This window comes from Festucalex cinctus, chromosome 20, assembly GCF_051991245.1.
Source record: "Festucalex cinctus isolate MCC-2025b chromosome 20, RoL_Fcin_1.0, whole genome shotgun sequence".
Lineage (NCBI taxonomy): Eukaryota > Metazoa > Chordata > Actinopteri > Syngnathiformes > Syngnathidae > Festucalex > Festucalex cinctus.
This window is the reverse complement of record NC_135430.1, coordinates 16,599,235-16,622,384: the sequence shown is the minus strand read 5'-3', so window position 1 is coordinate 16,622,384 and position 23,150 is coordinate 16,599,235. Positions and strand designations below refer to the sequence as shown.

The 23,150-nt window shown below is 38.3% G+C and overlaps 1 protein-coding gene across 3 annotated transcripts in view; it reads left to right on the top strand.

Moving 5' to 3' along the window:
- Nucleotides 1-13,895: 13,895 nt before the first annotated feature.
- The window catches only part of nrp1a (neuropilin 1a), a 201,049-nt gene continuing 191,794 nt past the window's right edge, over nucleotides 13,896-23,150 (top strand). For 2 of the 3 annotated variants that reach the window (XM_077508598.1, XM_077508595.1), the window contains exons 1-2: nucleotides 13,896-14,007; nucleotides 15,664-15,746. The gene's annotated coding sequence lies outside the window, so the exon portion shown is untranslated. Of the gene's footprint in view, nucleotides 14,008-15,660; nucleotides 15,747-23,150 lie in introns of all 3 variants that reach the window. The other variant, XM_077508596.1, reaches the window with a different exon arrangement.

Sequence of the window (23,150 nt, the reverse complement as noted above, 5' to 3'; positions counted from 1 at the left end):
GTACAACACTTCGGCATCTTTTCTGAGGCGATCATGAGGTAGTCGCATTTATCGCAATACCCGGTTGCGTTTTTGTTCACGGTCACTCTCATTTTTGAGTTGAAGAACTCCTCCCAATCTGCTGCATCATTTGGGAATTTGAAAGCGGAAGCTAATGCTATGATAAACTGTGGTCATAAATCCCAACAGATGCATCTGGTAAGTGTATTGAAGGAATGGTTGTACGTTGTAGTATGTACGAAGAAGGAACATCAGGAACCTCTTTGGACCGTGAAAAGTGAAGCGTGTGGTGAGACCAAAAGACGTATAGATAAGAGATTTATTGAATATATAAGAAGAGGAAGTGTAGTATGTGCTTATTGTTTCACCTCCCTTTTACAAAAAAAATGGCCTCAGAAAATTGCATTTGCAGGATGTCGGCTGAAAATCATTCGAAATCCCCGTCATCGCTCACTGGTCAGCAGTGGGTGTAAGAAAGCAAACAGGAAGAATTGATCCTTGAGTAAAACCAAAAAAAAAAAACCTAACAAACACAACCATGAGCATATTCTAAAAGAATAACAACCTTTTGAACACGAGGGGCTTCCCAAGTGGGTTTTCCTTGAAGGTAATGGGACCTGTCGTATTCCACGCTCTCAAACACGGAGTGTTCAGGACCCCGTACTTTTCAAGTAGCCTGTCAAAGCGGCAGATTGAAAACAGAAGGTGTTCTGAGGAGCTGTTTGATTGGCGACACATGGTAAAAGAGCCCATTAGGAAGGACAGAAGTGGATTTTCTCGCAAAGGCGCCTTTGATTCCTCAAACGTGTGTCTTGAAGGCATCTGCCCCGCATGAGGCATCAATCTCGTGCGAGTCGCTAGGGAGTCGACAGAAGTTCTCCGCAAATATGTACTGATCTTTCAAGGATACACTCCTGAGAGTGGGCTAAGTAAATATAAAAATAAATACAATTTAGAAGTATGTGCAACTGAACACTTACATGTTCTTAACCGACCAGCTTTGAAATGCAAATTTACCGTTTGAAGTTTTTTTGAGGAAAAAAAGTAGCACACTGAATGCAAATATTAGCAATGGTTGTTCTTTTGATCTCATAATAATATCTTGGCTGTTTCGCTGTAATATATGAAGAAGCATGACTTATGTGATTACATCTATAATTAGTATTTCTCTCCCGTACGATTCAGGTACGCATAAAAATTTCCAAGAAAAATAACTAGAGGGCTATCAATAAATATTCAGCGTCCGTCATTTGTCAATTCATCAATATTTCAAGCCGATCCGCATTGTAGTCATCAATCTGTCATTCGTTATTTCTCAGCAAAGTGGACGTCCATCAATGTTTCCATCATTCGTCATCGAAAATGGGCATTCCATCGGTGACGGAATGCCGATTACATTGACGGACCAAAACCCACTTCGGGCAGTTTCTCGTCAATCGTCAGCGAAATGGATCCCACTTATGTTGTTTCTAACCTTTATTATTATTGTACTTATTGTGGTAATGCTGAAAGCGGTTAAGAGAAAGGACTGGTGATCAGTGTACCTGGGTTCAAATCCCGCTTGGACAACTCTTCAGCTAGTGTAGCTGAGCTTTGACCGGTAAACAGGAGGCGATGGTTCGAATCCCACCTTAGACAGATTGCACAACAAGCATTCTTTGTATTCATTTGTCTTTCAACTACAATTAATAGTTTGTAATTTTCACATCATTTATCTTTCAATTTCCTTCATTAGCATTCAGCTATTAGCATTCAACTTTCAGCATTCCTACGCAATTTCTCCGGAAATTTCACTTTGTCTAGTTGAAATGTAAAGTCTCTTCAGCTAAGTCAAACGGTTAATGTCAGTGTAAGCATGGCGGACATAATTTATCTTTCAATTTCCTTCATTAGCATTCAGCTCTTAGCATTCAGCTTTCAGCATTCCTACGCAATTTCTCCAGAAATTGCCCTTTGTCTAGTTGAAATGTAAAGTCTCTTCAGCTAAGTCAAACGGTTAATGTCTGTGTAAGCGTGGCGGACGTTCCGCATCCGTACAATACATTCACAACAGATGCTAGAATGTGTGATTTTGCTTTGTTAGATTTTATTTTTTTAATGTTTTCTGTATCCGTTGTTCATTTGTTGTCCGTATGTCTACCAATCAGATCACTCAGGCCACTTACATTGCCGAAAGATCCATGGTTTTGTTTTGTTTTTTTACCTAATTTTTGAATGATTTGACATACTAAATGTGAGTATACCTAGTTTGTCTATAGGTGCTTTGCGATTGACTGTCGACGAGGTCTCAAAGATCACTGCGATAGGCCCCCGTTCAAGCGGTATTGAAAGTGAAAGGATGTGCTCTGTAGATATTTCATTGGCTGGAAGAAATAATGTTTTTCTACTACCTCAAAGTGAAGCATATTCGGTCCCTTGTGAACCATCGCTCAAGTTACCAAATATGGTTCCGTGCCAGATAAGTGTTCAATATCCAGTTCTGTCACTTACATTGACATTCCCGTTGTTTGACATCAGGTTCACCTACCCTTTTCTTCACATTGCTATCCTGCAGAATGACAGGCTTGATGTTTATGGATTCGTAAAAAAAAAAAAAAAATCCAGGCAGCTGAAGAGAAGAGAATAGGTTCAGTAAAGCGTCTCTGTATAAAATCTACATAGGAATAAATCCTGTAATCTCTCCTCAGTTTACACAGTAGAGTGGCTGAAAGCAATTACTCCTGACAAAGAATGCCCCCCCACCACAATCCCCGCCCTCCTGCTTGGCTTGCACCATTCCCAATGCCTTGCCTTCGAGTTAATCCTCTGAACTTTCCAAAATGTCTTCCTCTGTTCGCTTTTTCTCCCCGACTGCAGGCTCGAACGCCCCCAAGATATCATACACACACTTTGATTGGAATAGCTGTCTAAAATTCCCGTGTTGCACACGCGCACACAAACCTCTTTGTTCCACCTGACCCCCGCACTTCCCCTTTCGCCCTCACCTCAACGCACAACCCCACTCGGGTTATTATCTCTTCTCAGTGGGATCCTCGCAGGTGCTGAAAGATGGCCGCGTGGGAGGACGGGGGAAGGTACGCGGGTGGTTTGGTTTGCGTTGGGCGAAAAGAGGTAAGGGGGGGTGGGGGGGTAGGGGGAGGGAGTAAAATGGGATTAAATAGAAGAAGAGTGGCTTTCTTTCAGTTTTGGGCTAGCAGGAGGAGGCGGGGCGTGGAGTCAGGCTGGTGATTATTTAACGATAGCGGGGAGGACGAGGGATCCCGACACCTGTGAGCCGCTTCTCGGGGAGGGCGAGGGTGGGTCGGGATGGGGGTGAACATCTGTTGCAGTCACAGCCGATGGAGTCGAGAGGCACCCGGTAGCCTTCAACCCGGTCCAAAAATGTTAATGGTGTGGCCCCGATGCATATTAACAACACATCTGCACATCTTAAAACACAAAATTTCAACTACATGCTACAACGATCCGTTCCGTATCTTCGATCGTACTGGTTCGGATGTTGTTTTCATGATTGTTTCATTACTCTATATTGACTTGTGATTTAGTTACAGAAATGCCCCCAAACCAAACAATGCATATCTAAGTGACTGTAATTCAATTTTTGTTTGTTTGTTTTGTTTTTAAACAATAATAAGAGTTTGATTGGGGATGTGACGGCGCAGGGATGATGAATTGTTTGCTTAACAGAAGCAACAATGCGGCAAGGTTGAAGGATTTTACAGAAGACGTTGTTAGCTATGGGGAAGGTTATTGGCCAGATAATAATTGTGCTCGCCAACGGTGCCTGTTTGAGCTCGTAATGTTTTCCTTAATGTGATTTTCAACGCTAATACCAGTAAATTAATGAGTTTTTTTTAAGTGAGATAACATAATACTGCATATGGTTAGTCCAGAAAGCACATTTCACGTTTTTGTTGTTAGTGAGGCAGAACTCTTTGGACGTTTGAAATTTTTTATCACGATTAACTCATTCACTTCCAGCCATTTTCACAGAAGCAATCCCGTTCACTCCCGGCTGTTTAACTGAATTTTGACTGATTTTGCAAGGCCCACAGAATATTGTCTTCAATTGCTATAAAAGCATGGAACCTATCAAAAGAAAGATTAAAGTCTCTTCTTTCATCAGGGAAAAAAAAGTATGTTTCTATCTGTTTCCGTTCTGCAGCAATTAGCATTAGAAGAGAGCTAAGTTTCATCAGTTTTCACAAATCTATTTAAAATTCAAAGTAATTTAGCTTTTTTTCGAGATGGGCCTGGTTGATCTCATTTGCTCTGCTGCCACCTGCTGGCCGTTTGTGTAATAACTACCATTTCTGCAACCGTTCTTTGCAGTTGAGAGGCTGCATCAGAGCCTTCTGTATGCTCTAGCATAAAAAACAAACAACAAAAAAACGTATAAATACGTCTTTGGGACATTTAAAACATTTAAAAAAACGTATTTACACGTTATTGGGAGCAAATGAGTTAATCACAAATTTTATCTGTTCTAAATGTACAATAAAAGGTACAATAAAATATGTTTTTCTAAGTTTGATACTCTTGTTAACATAAAAGTGGGGGGGATGTTTAATAGAAATATGGCTGCATCTTTTCGTCTTTGATACAGTAATTTCGTAATAATTCATAAAATTTAGTTCAAATTAAAAAAAAAATGTGACGTGATATTGATTTGTGTTAAGGTCATTTTTCTGCCACTAGATGGCATAATTGGATTTGTAAAATGTTGGTGACAGCTCAGTGCATTTTTCTTTTCATAATAAAAGCTATTTAATCTTTAACATGAAGTAACTTGTGAATTTCTGCACATTTTTCAAATTGAATTCCCCCAGTACAGGCTTTCCAGGTAACTTAACATTAGCGTGTTAATTTTGACACCCCTAGCCGAAACATGAATTTACAATAAATACAATTTTAAAAGCAATATGCTCATTTTTACTAAATGGTTTCACTTTTCCATTTCCATGTTTTGCCCAGCACAGATTTTTAGTCAGGAGTTTGACATCAACAAAGAAAAGTTTGACCTTTTCTTGTAAATTAATGAGCAAAAATGATTGTTGTTCACAAACTGTCTCCATTTATCGACTTGTGGCTCACACAGATCTTGAAATCGTTTCGCGTTCCACTCAAATGAACAGCACATTCATTTAAATGCCAAAATGTCTTTTCTGTCCTTTTGTTTGTTTTTTTACACGTTTAGCGTAAACTTTCAATTTTACGACATTTTTTTGTTAACTTTATTGGCTCCACATGTCTGCTAATGTTAAACTCTAATCCATTCGAAAGTCAGACACTTTCTTTGATTGTGTTGGCCCCTTTTAAATTATTTTCATTAGCAGAAGTTTACCATGTAAATCAAAATCCTAATTGAATACAAATCCCCAACTATCCGATGTCATCACACTTCACACCTCATTATGTTTCTGATTTAACTGCCTTGTACGCAACACAGTTAAACCTCGGTTTTCGAACTTAATCCGTTCCAGAAGGCTGTTCTAAAAGCGATTTGTTCGAAATCCAAAGCAATTTTTCCCATTATAATTAATGTAAATAATTTTAATCCGTTCCAAGTCTAAAAGAATTTTTTATTTTTTTTTTTTACTATTTTACACCATAAAACTGCACTGTATACTGTTTACCATAAATAGAAAATGGTAGAAATAGACTGTTTTATTTAGATATCCTATCTAAAATGATGAAAAAAAAAAATGCAAACTTTTCTTTTAGAATTTCAATACTTCTGCACACTACTTTTTTCTTTTCTTCACCAGCTTTACCACTTGCACTTGCTTTCTTTGGACCCATGATTAGGGGTTAATATATGATGCAAAAAAAAAAAAAAAGATTTGCGTAAATAACAATGAACAGGTCTGCTCCGAACGAACTTTGAATACAAATGTGCTACGCAGGAAGCATCCTGGCCATTCGAGTTAGCTCAGCTCCCGGGTGAGTCGCGTTCAGGTACGCTCGGCTTTCGTCAGTTTTTTGGACGAGTTCTGAGACGTAAAATTCTCGAATTCTCTGGTTGAAAACCGATTTGGTTGAGAACAGAAGCGTTGGAAAACCGAGGTTTGACTGTTTATGCCTTTTTGAGAAGATACAGACGTTACGCTTGAACACTAACGCACGCGCGGGGATTTTCCGTCTTTTCCAAGCCGCGCGCTTTCTTCCTCCTCAGCGACGGCGCGTATCTTTTAATGGCGACAGTGTTTTGTTCTTGGGGTCTCTCGGGACAGATAATGGGAAGCGCTCCCCCTCAGTGGCGAGCGGGCCAGAGGAGTCTCTGTAAACATGAGGGAATGAAGATTAATCACACACTAGAGATGCTGCTCCCACTTTAATAATCGGTATTGATTACTGTCACCTTACATCTGCACCAACAGCTGCCGCGAGACGGGCCCGTCGCCCAAGGCTGGTCCACTTTACACATCTTCTGTTAAATCGTTGCGTATTCAGTGGAGAACAGATGGATCGTTGTAAAAAGAAAACAAAAAAAAATGCGTGTAATTGTAATTTTTTATATTCCAAAATAAAAGACAGTGCTAATCGTTAGCTGACCATTTGGACTGGGATGATTTCTAGGCCTGGCTGCTCTTGACTTGAGCTTTTTCTAGTTTGCTTTTGTTTTCCACTTGTTTGATGTTGTTGGGTCTTTCATTTCACGTCTATTTTAAAGCACACGACCTCCCGTTTCTTTCACAGCCAATTTCCTTTTGATCGACCCATTCCAAGACGCCTATTAAGGCTTGAAACCTAATTTTGATCTTGAACTTTTGAATATGCATTTCCGTAATCATTTGACACTTTGCCGGCGTTTTATTACTCCCTTTGGGGCAAATGTATTTCCATCCAAATAAATGAAAGTTTTTCATGTACCATGTGTGAATAAGAAGCGTATCATGCCTTTAGGGCACCTATCTCAACATCAAAACAACGCCGCCAATTGTTGTAGCCATAGTGATATAAAATGGGCAAAAAAAAAAAATCCAATAATATCTGAACTCTGACCCTGAGGCTGCTGTGCGGTGGTGGTGAGATGTCTGTTGCGCATACAGCGCACGTGGGTAATGAAAAAAAAGAGAGACTGTGATGTTGTTCTGAATGAGAACACGGCCGTGTCGTGACCCCAGGATGACCTCTCTCCATCTTGAGAGCCAGGGGCGGGGCAACGGGGCCAGTTTTGAGTCTTTTGGGGACCGTTTGATTGGCGTGGGCGCGCGCTGTCGATCTGAGCACGTACGAGAAAGCTGACGTGCCCGATATGCTGCAACTGGAGCCAAGAAGTCAAAAAAAAAAAAAAATGATGTTGAAAGTGGAGAATAGAAAAGAAAAATTCGGTAAAATTTTAATCGTAATTAATCACAAGACTTTGTTAACTTATGATTAATCACAACTTTGATATCTGTTCTAAATGTACAATAAAATATTTTTCTAAGTTTCCATACTCTTGTTAACATAAAAGTGGAAAAAGTGTTAAGCTAATAGAAATATGGATGCATCTTCTAGTCAGTGAAACAATAATTTAAATTAAAAAGATTAGATTTTATGTTTAGACATTTCATTATTAATGCAACAATAGGTTATAATATTTTTCAAAAAGAAAATATATAAACCTGTTCATGTATACCAGTGCACTTGGACATGCGTACATTTGCCTGCAACATACGCACGTAAAATTCATAGACATATACCATAATACATTTCTACATCATATCCACATACGCACATATACAATTTTCATGCTCTTATCTGACATAATGCTGAACTGTACTGTAAAAAAACAAACAAAAACAAAAAAACAAGCGTGATACTGATGTGTTGAGATCATTTTTGTGCCACTAGATGGCATAATTGCATTTCTAAGACATAGGTGATAGTTCAGTGTGTTTTTCTTTTCATATTAAGTTCAAGGAGCTTTAAATTAACTCTCAAAATTAACACTGATTTTAACACCCCTAATATGTATGCCTCTATTAAGCCATTATGAACTCCCCACCCCCTCTTGCTATACTAAACATATGTAACTTTTAAATAAATTCATGTGTTCCAATACCCATCTGTACTGGTACACATGTCAGTAATTCCTATTCTGGTGATATTAATTGTTGTAGCCAATTTTTGCATTTGGTCCATTGGACTAATTACGTCATCATCTTGTCACCTGTAAGCACACACGAGTCTATTTAAAAAACTGTTGAGAGAGCTCCACCTCTCCCATAATGTTGGGGCCAAACAACAGATCGATGGAGGCGTTTATTTGGAATGACTTTTCAAGGGGAATTCACTCGTGCATTATTGCGAGCGGCATTCAGGGTTTGGAGAGCCAAGCGTTAAGATGAGGATGGTTAATTGTTAGGTGGTAATGATGTCGATGTACCAGCAGCACATCAATGTGCACATATTGACCAGGTACCTCTTGGAATGTGAGGATCACACTTTTTTTCTTTTTTTTGTAAAGTTATACAGATAAAATTGAACTGTAACATAAGTTGCATGTCATTTTGAGGCACGTACCGACCTTAACTCATTTACTCCCAATAACGTATAAATACGTTTTTTTTAAATGTTCTAAGTGTCCCAAAGACGTATTTATACGTTTTTTTTATTTGTTTGTTTTTTATGCTAGAGCATACAGAAGGCTTTGATGCAGCCTCCCAACTGCAAAGAACGGTTGCAGAAATGGTAGTTATTACACAAACGGCCAGCAGGTGGCAGCAGAGCAATGGAGATCAACCAGGGCCATGTAGAAAAAAAGCTCAATTACTTACAATTTTGAAGAGATTTGTGAAAACTGATGAAACTTAGCTATATTCTAATGCTAATTGCTGCAAAACAGAAACAGATAGAAACATACTTTTTTTCCCGATGAAAGAAGAGACTTTAATCTTTCTTTTGATAGATTCCATGCTTTTATAGCAATAGAAGACAATATTCTGTGGGCCTTGCAAAATCAGTCAAAATCCAGTAAAACAGCCGGGAGCGAACAGGATTGCTTCTGTGAAAATGTCTGGGAGTGAATGAGTTAATGAGCCGTCGTCACCATCATGAACGATGATTCCTTCACCTTTTAAATCGACGAGGGTACGAGTAATGATGGGTTCGTGGTGCAGACATATGACAAAGCCTGCTATTATTTGTGTCATACTTTTGAGGTTTCAGACAGCATGCGCTCATCTTCTTGGCTTCAGAGGTGTATAATACTCACTATGTGGCATCAAAACTGAAATGCAAATGTAATTTGTGAGTCATTAATTGCCCTTCCACGTAGGAAATAAGAGCCATAAATTTCAATTTGAACCAGTCTTTTTTTTTTTTTTTTTTTGGCATATTAGAATAAAGTGTAATTGCACATCCACGACAGTAGGTGGCAGTAGTGCTCTTAGCATCTCTGGAGAGATGTACTTACAGCAATTTTATAAACAAATGATGCTCTTCATAGTCACGGCGGGGAGTTGGGGTGGCGTGAAATATTTTATTTCTCTTGTCATAACTAAAACTAATTTGAGAAGCACTGATTTAACTCTTTGACCGCCAAAACGTTTAATAACGATAAGTAAAATCATAAAGTATGCTGCCATAAACATTAAATGATGTCAACTATATATATATAATTTTTTTTTATATCAGTGGGCAGCACAACGTCTAAGTTCAGCGCTGCCTGGTCAATGGGTTGTGGAATCAAAAACAGCCACTAACTATGGCCAACAGATGGCAGCATTGTATCTCTTTTCAATGGGTTGCCGGTGTATGAAATTGCAATGAAACGTGACGGAATCAGATGAAATCTGATGAAATCAACCATTTTCAAGGATGACGTTTTGAGTTTTGAGTTAAAATGCTTGAAATCGCCTGGCAATGTGTTTTGTTTTGTTGTTGTTTTTTAATTTAATTATTTTATCATGTTTGGCAGTAAAAAAAAGTTAATGTCACAGCTGTCCTAAATGGACAACATTGGATTAAAATTATATCCAAAAACAAAACAAAAAAAACATTTAAAATTATATTTTCAAAGCCAAAAAATGAATGAAAGAAACACAAAAAAAGACAGTTGAGCACATTAGTATAAAAAAGTTGACATCAATTCATAGAATTGAAATAATGCAGGTTCTCAGACGGGAAGCAGGTCAAACATGAAAGCTATGGTGCAATTTATATTTCAACTTTTCATTATCAATTGATCTTCATGTTGGGATCACATCTCTTCATCATTGTTATTCAACATTAACATGATAAAAAGTTTCTATGTCCCCAATCAGTTCAAGAACAAGCTAACCTTTGTTGGAAGGGTGAGGATTAGTATTCCAACCCCTCTTTACAAAGTGATCCGGTGATGGATAATAGTGATCACATAGGATCACTTTGGCTGACTAATCCCACTTCACTCGGGGGTCTTATAATAATTTTAGGCAGGCAATCAGCAATTTTCAATGGATTATCCTTTGAGAGTAACCTTGCCAAGCATATTAATCTATTACGAGTCACCCTTGTGTAATTTCATATTAAAGCGGGTGACAATTCATTAGGTGGGCGCGGCCGCTTCCGAGTGCTCAATGTAGTGCAATTACAGCCCGGAGTGGAGGGCCCTGACCCTGGAATGACTGCACAGTCGCAAGTGACCACGGCGGCTAATGGAAGTAGAGGACTAAGGGGACAAGATGGCTGTCAGACTCTCACCAAAGGGCCTGACCGAGCTGACAGGTGAGGACGGGCCTCTTGTAATTATTTAGCGAGGACACTAACCGGAACATCAGGGCAGACAAAGGAAAACGGAGATCAGAAGTGGACTCAGGAAAAAAAACATTCAATTTGATGTACTTTCATTTTTTCCATCAGACTTCATTTTATTTTGTGATCTACACAATGAATGATTAAATCTATTTTTTTTCTTAATAAACAAGGACGTTTTGTCAAACCCTATTGGGAGAATAATGAGTGCAAAAAGAACAAGCTAATCTGAGATTAGCAGTGGGAGTGGTTGTTTAAAATTCCCCCAAAAAGTTCACTTGTATCAAGCCGGCACCCACTGATAGGGACATGTTGCACCATCTTAGGGGGTGTTAAATCTCACAGGTTAAACATAGAGCGACAAGCGTGGGCTGCCGCTCCACCTGTTATTTGTCGTCACACCAAACACGCTGTATCAAGGTCGGGCAATACACAGACATAGACAGGGGTGCAGATGGTAAAAAAAAAAAAAAAAAACACTAGTATTTAGACACACATAAAAAGAGAATCTAGAGGAAACAAGCTGAAGTTCTTTTTTTTTTTTTCATTATATGGGAAGAAAGCTAATGTCTTACCATCAGGTAGTTTAGCTAGCTTAGATTGACTAACCAGCCATTCTCATTGGATTTTGACTGATCTTTCAAGGAACACAGAATATTGTATTCAATTGTTATATAAACATGGAACCTACCAAAATAAAGATGAGACTCTCTTCTTTCAGCAGAAAAAAAGTGTATTTCTATCTTTTTCCGTTCTTTAGTTGTAAGAGAATCTAATCCTTCAGTCAGAAGCTGCAAGTAGACCTTCCTGTACACTCGCATGAAAAAAACACTTAAGACGTATGAATACGTCATATGTACCCGGTGACTATGACTTTTATGACGTATAAATACGTCCTATGTATGGAAAGAGTTAAAAGGGAATTTAACTGTTTAATTCTTTAATGTTTACTTCCAAATTCACTTTTGCGTTCGTTTGCATCTAATCATTGTTGGGATCGAGCAAAAAAAAATTGGCTAAATGTTGAGTGTATTGGCTAGCATTTAGCATTAGCGATTGACGCGCATGTCGGCCATCTTACTCACTAAATTGTCTAGCGATGGAATTTGGTGAAATTTATTGTATATTATATCGCGTCCCTGTTTGGAAAATCTGGTCACCCCATATCACGGGACGTTTCTGTCACCAAACCAAACTGTCCTGTTTGTTCATTCTAATGTCCTGATGTATGATTGAACCACTGTGTCACCGCCAGTTCATGAGAAGATATCTGAATAAATCGTAGCACATTGACTTAACATGGAAACGTCTGAACGTCACCTTTTTCCAAACACATAAAAACTTTTTTTTTTGGTCATTGACAAGCCTGCCCCAATGCACATGGAAATGTCATTCTTTGTCATATTTCTATGAGTTAGTCAGATGTAAGGAAGCCACTGAATGGGTCTGTAGAGACATATGTTCTCTCACTTACTTATGTTTATACAGTCTAACATAACTGAATGATGGGAAATCTGGAATGAAGTTACGTTTCATCAATTTTCTGGAACATTTAAATCACAGCAAAGAATGCAGTTAAGTCTGTCATACTTAGCATCATGTGAGACAGACGAGTCCAGACGTGCCTTTGAGTGACGCCAGACCCGATGAAAGACCGTCGCTGGTGAGTCGAAATACGCTCGGTCCAGACTGGGAGTCATGTGGAGGGGTTTAGGGGTAACTGCTGCATAGCTAAGCTTTCACTGCTGCTGATCTGTTAAACAGGAACAAGACTGCCACTTGGGTGACAGTGAGCCGAGGATTAAGAAAATGGATTTGGGTGCCGGTGAAGCATCGCCAAATGGCGAGAATTAACAAAACGGCGGAGCAGTCAGACTCGTCAAGGCGTGAGAAGGGTCCTCTGCTGGATACTTGAAAGTTTATCTTGGATGCTGCTCCAGCTGTGGCCAGTGGAAGCAAATCTCAACAGTGCTGAATATGCTCCATTTGAAGCCTTTACAGGTAGTCGTAGATTTATGACCTTTTTTGACTTTCTGGCTGTGGTAACATCTTGTCTTTCAGTCTCTGAATGTGCAAACGCTTCACCATTAGCGACTCAGAGTGCACTCAACTCATGCAGTCAGTGGTAGAGCGGTCATCTCCCGACCCAAAGGTTGTGGGTTGGATCCATCCCACGTCATTGTGACCACGTCGAAGTGTCCTTGGGCAAGATACTGAACCCCCAGTTGCTCCTGATGCTACGTCATCAGTTGAATGTAAAGCGCTTTGGTGACCTTGTAACTTGGAAAAAGCACTTATAAAAGAAGTACCATTTACCAATATTAACTCTTTCACTGCCATTGACGGCAAAAGACGTCAAATTATGTATTATTGCTGGGCCGGCTGTGTATGTGTTAATTAGACAAATATGTTTGTTTGTTTGTTTTTTATTGGTAGTCAAGGAGGCTGAGAGTCAATATTAGGAAAACATATTGGTGTATTTCTTTTTGTCTTAGATAATAGACATCATTGTTTTAAAATTATAACGAAAAGTTTGCAGAGTCTTGTCTTAAAAACTTTAACGATAACTTAAGCCTGTAAATATAGCCGTGTAAATAGTTTTCAACACTAAATAAAGTTTTCTAAAATGTCAAAATATCCAAAATGTTACATTTTCATTGAACTTGGTTTTCATTTCTAGCAAAAACAAGGTACATAGAGTTTCCAAGGTCAGAAGCATCTCTTAGAAAGTTAACTGAAAATTTACAGAAATATTTTCCTGAAGTTAACAGTTTAAAATTGATCTATTATCGACTGCCAGATTTTTCTAAATGGCCGATGCCGATATTCGTCAAATAATCGGTCCGGCCAATAATCGGTCTATCCCTAATATAACAGAATTAATGATAATTTAAGCATTTTTTTTTTAAGTGTCTATAAAAATGGTCGCCCTTCACATTAATCAGTTTCGGTTTAAAAAAAAAAAGGGTGACGACTGCCGTTGTTAATGAAACGTTGATCATGTTGCACCAAAAATCTGCATATTTTCCAACATTTTGTTTTGTCACTTGTTAAATATAAGTAGTGTTTGTCAACGCTGGTTCTCGGGGCAGCACCCAATCCGGCCTATTTTCCGTGTCTCCCGATTCCAACACAGGTGAGACTCATTAGCAGGATTCTTCAGCCCTTGCTGACGAGCTGTCATTGGAATCACCTGCGTTGAGAATAGGGAGACATGCAAAACCGGCTGGTCGTGTGCCCCGAGAACCACCATTGAACGAACACTGCTGGAAAATATCTCACAAGGTGAGTTTTCAAAATATTCAAATATAACATTTGATGTGAATTACATACAAAGTAAATTAATAGTAAGTAAATTAGGTGACATTTGAGTCGGCTATGGAATGTAGCAATAACTTGGACGCGCAAACGAGCATGTGTTAATATCTACTTTGCCTCTTTACTAAATCAATAATGTTAGTTAATACCTGCGGGCGTGCAGGAGAGTAATTAATACTAGTGCAGTAAAAAAAAAATGTGTCAGAGAATTAATTAAGGCATTAAGGCGCAGATAGCAGCGGTTCCTGTGCCTCAGACAGACAGAAAGAAGAAAATAGATTGGAGTGATTTTGCACAACTTTGCAGCCTAATGGCAATGTTTAACACAGCTAAACAGTCCATTGGGTGAATCCACACAATGAGGGCAACTCTCTCCATTGTTACAACTTTAGTGGCTTCAGTAGAGTTTCAATTGTATATGGGCGTCTGCGTGTGTAGATACACATGCAGGCGACGCTCCTTGATCTCCAACTGATTGCCGGGGCTTCATTGCAGTGACGAAGGGTGACAGTCGCTGTCGCGGTTGTCAGACGGCTCAGCCTGCAGCGTATCAAGCCGCAGTTTATAGCACGACTTTTGACATGCTCAATCGGCCATTAAAGGCAAATCACTGTCAGTGCTACATTGCGACTGACAATCAGTCATCAGGGGGTGGGGCATCGTAGAGCCTGTTGAACCCAAGGTTATAGTATGGTAAGTCGTATCGACATGTTTCTCCCCCATTTTCAGGTACATATTGTGTTGTGTAAATATTGTGGCTATCTTTTTATCGGGTGTGGCTTCCGTGGCATACCAGATGTATCATCACACATCTGTTTCCGTTTTGCAGCAATTAGTATTATAATTATAGCCAAGTTTCATCATTATTCACATTCCTGGTGAAAACAATGGCAAAATGAGCTCGTTGCAACATGGCCCTGGCTAATCTCTTATACTCTGCTGCCAACTGCTGGCCGTTTTTGTAATTACTACCATTGCTTCAAGCAACCGCTTCAAGTCTGAAGCTGTAGCAAAGTCTTCTGTATGCTCTAGCATAAAAACAAAACATATAAATACGTTTTTGGGAGTAAAGGACAAACTAAACTATTAAAAAAAAAAAAACGAAAACAAAAAAACGTATAACTACGTTTTTGGGTGTGAATGAGTTAAGCAAATCTTGGGTCAAAATGACCCAGGAATATTATTCCTGTTCCTGAGCGAAAAAATGAATCATTTGTTAGATAGATAGATAGATGGATGGATACTTTATTAACCCCCGTAAGGGGAAATTTAGTTGTCCAGCAATAGCATCAGGAAAATAGACAATAAAAACATACATCTCAAAAGTACTCGATGTATAAAAGAAACCCGACAGGTAGTTAGCATGAATGCACATAAATACTGAAAAATAAATAAATACAAATCTGATACTTTTGGATAATTATACATGACACTGGGTTAAATTTTACCTAGACTGTTATTATTTCTAATCCAGAGAAACAAACAATAACACATGTTGAAATTGAAAGTATTGCCGTTGTGAGCGCGCTTCACACACAAAATCTAAAAAAATATACACACAAATGTAAAAAGGTGTGTTCAAATATAAATCATGTGATCACAAATGTGCTTGGATGCCAGCAGGAAGAGACTACCACCTGTCCTGACGAATGGGAACGAATGTGATCTGTACTTATTTGGAGGTGGCCTGAACATCCGCAGTTAAGGTGAGTCATTGCTCAGAGATGAGGCATGAATAAATCAACAGGATGAAGCCTGAAATACATTTTTTATACACTATAGACTAAAGGTGTTAACATTCTCTGTCATGTCACATCAAATGCAGAACTTTGAAATCTGCTTCCTCTCCAGGATCCAAATTTATAAAAAATATGTTATGGAAATTATTAATGTCAGCTCTAGACCAAGCAGGATTATTATATAGTTTTGAGAGTTTCTATTTTTTATTTATTTTTTTTGTGCCATTGGAGCCCGCAAAATCACCTGCCGCTAAATGATGTCACTTTCAAACTTCCTTGTTTCGGTTAATATTGAAATAAATTCATTTAAATCACATTTAAAATCAATAGAATCATACCAAAAATGAAAACAAAGGACATTTTTTGCCATAATTGCAATTAGTTTCAGTTGTGTAATGTAGAATGTGGTTTCAGCAAGTTTTTGTTTATTTTAGGAACACAATTTTTTTTGTTTTTTACTTAAAAATTAAAAAATGTACTTAAAAAAAAATGTGTTCATAAAATAAACAAAAAGTAAAATAACCTTGCTCCAGATTGCATGTTAGAAAGAATTTCTGTGACTTTCAATTCAACAATGTAACATCTACTTTCCATAAAGTCCTCGAGTTTTACATTGAAGTTAGAAAAAAAGAAGAAAAAAAAAAAAATGAAGGTCACACATAATTCTAAAAGCTCCGCATACAGGGCTGATGTAAGAGGCTGAAACAAGCCTTCAAACACCAGGAGCCGAAGTGTGAGATTGAGTTGTGCTCCGTCGACAACGGAACATTAAAGTTATCGTGTAACGCTGCACACGGGGGCCTTGCCGCTCATAAACCATTAGTTGCAAGCCTGGCTTTCACGGCGCGCCCATCGGCGGAGAGTGGGACTTTTTGAAATTCCGCGTTTGCTCTTTCAATTTCGGAACCACGCCGTCGTGGACCGTCGGTGATAATGAAGACAAACATTATCTTGTCTAGTTAAAAAACGGAGCAAAAAGTTGTCTGTTACTCATATCAGAAGGCTCATAAAAGTTAATTCCAGGGTCAACAAGCTGCTGGTGGAGAAAGAAGGATGAGTTAAGGTGATGGTGAGGGGCTGAAAAAAAGAAAAGAGATGAGCCTTAATCCCCTAAACTTCCTCCTGAAGGCAGCATTTTTTTTTTTTTTTTTTTTTTTTTTTTCCCCCTGCGGAGGGGATGTTATCAGCTGATGCTTTCTTCTCCCCCTATCCCCTTTTCCTCTCCCCTCTCTGCGATGCATCTGCCAGGTGTGATAAGGCAGACAAACTTTTTTTTTTTTTTTTTACCTCTTTACAGGGCTATTAAAACCATTTTTGCCCCGCAGTTTTGAAATGATTATCGCCTTAGGCCCACAGTTCCAGGTTAGCTGATAGCTCACCTCCATCTGGCCATATCTTTGTGACTCTTTGAGGTTCTCGTCCGGCTGGGTGGTTGAAGATTATATGCATTTACTAAACGGCTTGAATCTGGCAGGGGGGGTGGGGGGGGACAACAAGCGATGGGATGTGGAGAAGAGAGAGGGGGGGGAAGAAGAAGAGAAAAAAAAAAAAAAAGAGCGCTGGGCAGCCACAATGCTGTGGTGGGTGATAAGGGATACAGTGACAGCTCTTCCACTTGCTGTCTGAGGCTTGGATTGACTTAATGTGGGACACATTGTCAGCTAAAGGCCAACTGTATTCCGTCTTTATAGCTTTTATTTCGCCTTTTTATATGCTTTGCATTATAAATATCCGTCTTGAATCCAAACACGTTTGCTGTCTTTTAACGGAAAAGCCACGTTCACATGAAAAGGGGTGACCATAAAGCAGAAATTGAGACTGTTGACACTTAAAAACTGCTTGATCTTATGTTACATGTAAAAAAAAAATAAAAAATTGTTGCATATATTTGTAGTACATTTGTTCCTGAAAACTGGGAAAATTATGGCAAGAATATACAATTACTATCTTAACCAATCTAATTGCAATCTAAAACAGTTTCCTACCTAACTTATTTTCAGAAAATTCACAAAAGTAAAAAAATGTATTTAGAAATTGGTATTATTGCATTTTAATTCAAACCGTTTCCAGCACGAACTTAATGGGGAAAAACCTATTATTATTATTATTATTATTATACTATTTGACATCATATAAAGTCATATAAATCTGCAGACAGCCCCATTTTCATTTTTTTCAACATATTAACCATAAGTAAATAAATAAATATTAACGCAAATTAGAGTATAAAGACTCAACTCCAGAATCAGTTTCCCACTTACTGAACCTTAAAAAAAAATAATAATAATAATAATAATCTGCACGCTTTTGTCTGAAAAGTTCCAATGCACGGGTGTCCAAATTATGGCCCAAGGGCCATTTGTGGTCCGTTGTTTAATTTTTATTGGCCCGCGGTGCCATTTCTGGGTCACGCCAGGGTTAAGTTTGAGTTCATGGCCGTCAGGTCAAGGGTGTGTTTGGAATTGATGTAACAGCATCGAGTTTTAAGTTATGTGACAGCCATGTGATGTCAGGAGCTTTGTGATGTCAATCTTTAATCCTTTACTTAGTCACAACCAATCAGATCGATTCACTGCCTGTAGTAGCTGTCTGAGAAGTGTGTGTGTGATTGTCGGATTATTACCACTGTTCCTCTGTGCAACTCTCGTTGTTTCCCGTCTGGTCAAGTTATGTGAATGAATAGTTAAAATCTTATTTGTGTCTGTGCTTTGGGATCAAACTCCAGCACATGGCACGCGGCAGTAACTAAACATACATTTTGACGTGGCCCATGCTATTTAAAAAAAAAAAAAAAAAAAAAAACTGCCAGTGATGTCTAACACGTTCTAACATTCTAAAATATGCATATTTTAGAATAATGATGAATCTAACGTGTCACATTTTCTAAACAAATAATCAGACCGACGTTACTTTTTCAATCCAGCTGCTAATTTTTAGAGCTCATATGCTTCTACTTTCAAGCTTGAGCAGCATATGCCACTACAAGCAGTTGCAGTTGACCACCTGTGGGATGCAGTAGTGAGCAAGAATTGACAAACTTAAATAACGGCGCCTCTCTCACACACGTGTATATATATCCAGTCACAAATAAATAAATATTGTCAAACGTTAATTCCAGCACCAGTTTCCCACATTTATGACTCAACATCACCAAATTACTTTCTGCAGCCGTTTGATTGGTTGAAATGGCCTCATGGTTCGTGGTTATAGAACCAACTGCCTCCATAGTCTTTTGGACTGGTTTGAACACAGATTATATTTAATAAGTATAAGTAAGTGTGGTCTGAGGGGACGAAATATGAGCCATCAAGTGCTTAACGTTTAAACTCGGCTCAAGAGCTCATTAACTCTGTCAAGGTGCATGGAGACCTTCGTTAGCAACTTTCTTACATAATAATCGGACAGCTCCACCTGTTATTTCACTAGTAAAAGATATATATTAACATTCATTTAATTGCTCTGGAGAAATTCCCTCTCGAGCTGACCTCTGTTGCTTTACAGCATAATTACAAAGACTGTCAGCCAGACGCATCCCGGAAGGTCAGTGACCTTGCAATCAGCATAAAGAATGAAACAGATGATAAAGCCGGGTTTACAACGTCCTAATGATGAATTATCAGCACGCCAAACCTGCAAATTAATTTTTAATGTAAACCTTTGCAACAAGTCATGTGGGAAGAAGTGAGTATGTGGTTAATAAGACCAACTGGGAGGCGTAAAGGTTACGAGAAACGGAGAAAGGAAAAAATAAAAAATAATCTGTTGAGCTTAGAAGAAGAATTTCAGTTAAAATATACAATAAATCCAAAACTGCTTATTGATAACATTTCCACTATGAAAACCATCATAAAAATACTCAAAACTGTATCATGATAGAAAAAAAAAAAATCACAAGACCTTTTTATTTGTGCTGAGAATGTTCAGCGCTGTTTTACTGTGACCTTGCAGCAGTCGCCTCTTTGTTATTCCAGACGACAACATCGCAAACCACCTTTGACTCGAGAAGCTTCCTTAACGAAAGCGTGTTGCCAGAAGTGATTGCAATTGCAACAACTTGGGCACGGCGTCAAGAGCCTGCACAGTGCCTTGCCATGGAGTGTTTAATGAGCTATATTTAGTTGTGTTCCAAAGTCATCCTTGTCCCTGTTTGCTGGCTCCAAACACCTTGAGAAGAGTCATTTAAGAACTCACTCTCGATACTCACTGTTTGTGATGATTAATTCAAAACAAAGTAGCACGATTAACTAGTTATTCGGGATAATCAATTTTCCAAGTTCTAATTTCCAGTTCCTTATCATAAAAACGGCCACAACAGGGTGATACTGATACCTTAATTGGTATCGGTAGTGATGGGAAAATGAAGCTTCATTTAGCACGTACGATATTTTATTTATTTTTTTACTCTTGTAGATGGTGCTCTTGGTTTAAATATAAAGGCTAGTGCACTGCATCCTTAACCCAAGTGTGCCATCTAGAGGAGTAAAAAAAAAAATATATAGCAAGTGCTTCATGATGCTTTTATGAAGCTTCATTCAATCATCACTAGGTATTGGCCGCTGTGACGAGTACCAATACCTTGAAATAATGTATTGATAAACTGTTTTCCAGGCCCATACTGATACCAATTATTAAAAGGGATGTAACAATATCCAAAAATCACGATACGATAATTATCACGATATTGTGGGGACGTTGGCGATACAAAAATTGGTCCCAATATTGTTAAAAAAAAAAAAAAAGAGCTCATACTAAAAAATTAATAAATAAATAAAATAAAAGACAATATTGTGCTTTTGTACATTGTTTTCAGACATATGTTCCCCTTCATCTGACCATTAGTGTGGATTTTAAACAGAAGGGCCAAAACATGCCTTGTGAAAATTAAACTGCACTAAAAAAGAAAACAAATTAGCCACCAGAGGGTGCTAGAACCGCACAAATAGAAATCAGCATGGATTATTTTTTTAATATATTTTTTTAAATATGTGCTGCTTTTAATATTGTGACTTGACAGCGATGTATTGTGGCAGTTTTAATATCACGATATTGCCGTTATCGTTTCATTCCTAATTATTGGTAGTCAAGGATCCGATATTTATTTGCAATAGCAGCTTAATCGACCTTCAGATTTTGTTTAAAAAAAAAAAAAAGCTGATGGCTGATATTCATCAAAATGCCAAGTATCACTGATAATTGCCTCAGCTGATAAGCAGATTTTTTTTTCCACATACAATTCACTAGATTAAAACAAACAAATACAAATTCCATATGAGCAAGACCTTTCAATAATGGAGTTCACGAATAATCATCCACCCTGTCCCTGCTTCACAGCGATTTCCTATTTCATTTAGTTTCCCGTACTATTGCTTGAGACCTCCTCCACACCCCCTCCAACTCAAATAACTCTCTTCCTTCCTTTCTTATAATATGACATTATTGGCAAATGCATCTCGACCCTGACTGCCTGAATGCCTCGAATGCATGAAGTCCATCAGCAATTAAACGCCCATGTGACACAGAACTGCTCGGTCGCCGAGAGCTGATGGTTTCACGTTGATATAATTGTTTCGTTTTGAGGAACAGATGCAATTGGATTAGGAGCACGGCCCTCATGAAAATTGGAGAAATCAATGGTACAGACAAATGCTGGCTCTGAATCAGTTTTCAAGAGAACCATTTATGTATATCCCTCGAGACAGGAAATAAAACGCCAAATTAGAGTTAATGGAGAGAATGCAGTTGGATCTTTATTTATTATCACAGATGTCAAGATCCAGAGTAGAGTGGATATAAACAGAATATTCAATTAAAAAATTACTACCAAGATAATTTAAAAAAAAAAAAAAAAAAAGTACCCATTAACTCATTCACTGCCATTGACGGAAAAAGACGTCAAATGATGCATTTTTTTTTGCTGGTCTGGCAATGAATGTGTTAATGTAATTATAACCCATATAACTTGGAAAAAAAAAAAGCCAAAAAAAATAAAAAATACTTGTGATGAAAGGCATGTGGATTGTTTGTTTGTTTTTTCCTCTTCATTTGAACCTGAAACAATTCTTGGTACGACTTCAAAATAAAGAACATAATAAAGGATATTTCTATGAATCATTAGTTATAACTCAGTTTGGAAGCTTTGAGGCAAGGTCGTCGTCAAGCCGCCCATGCTTGAGATGTCCAGTGCTAAAATCTACAATTACATGATGGCAGTCATCATAGCTGGGCTGCGCTTTTAGCTCAATGTGTGTCAACAAGTCTTGGTCATAACTTATTTATAGTGTTTACTCTGGCTCTTCCCCAAACGAGAAAGAGAAACTGGAGGGGAGGGGTTTGATTCAGAGGCCCAAACCTCTACAGGGGCCGTGGAACAAACCATGTTTTTACATATTAATGGAGTCAGAGGTGTTGCTGCGCTGTTGTCGCCCCAGAGCTCGAGTCAAGTTACGGTTATTTGTCAGTTGTATCTGCTGTTCAGTTGTGTACGTCGACCGCGTTGCCATCAACATTTCTTTTTCACACTCAGCCTTACCGAATGCATGATAGTTCAACAAATGCATCCCGTTTAAAAACATGTTTATGCCGCCAGCTCCGGTGCCGCTGTGCTATTAAATTTAGGCTACCACCCCAGACTCATCAATTACACATGTTTTTCATGCGCACATGGTTAATAATTCCCTGTGATTCCACAGTCTGATGCCCAGAATACAGATTTCCCGAGAAAAAAGTGCAATGACAGATGAAGGGCACATTCCAAAAACACTAGATCTTAAAGGAGCGTTCAATATGTTGCTTAATATTAAGTAGTGACAGTTTTATTTCAAAAACGTCTGTCATAAAGTGTGTTTTTATTTTGTTTTGTCCAAAAGAACTGAATACCATCTTGTATTAGAAATGTGCAATTCCTGAAGAAATTGCGTGTGAATGCTGAACGCTGAATGCTAATATTTGAATGTTGTGGAATGCTTTAAGGGTATTGAAAGGTATATTATGTGAAGAGTGTTATTAAATATGATGAACGATATTTAAATTAAACAGAACTTGAACTGCAAATAGTCTCAGGTGAGATTTGAATATAATGGGGCAATGATTATTATACGAAATTAACTTGGACTCAAATCTGCTCCACCCGGGATATAAAACCTGGACGCCCATGCACTAGTCACCAGTCATAACCACCGAATATAATTGACTTGTTAAAATCATTGAAACGCTGCATATTTGTATTGAATAATAGTCAAAGCTGTCATTGAAGATGAATGTGGATTTTATGGGTTTATTCCACATGTAATGTATGATATTTAGTAGTATGCGTATCATTTAGTGTCTTGTATAAATGGACACATTTACAATCCACATTTGGAATTGGGACTC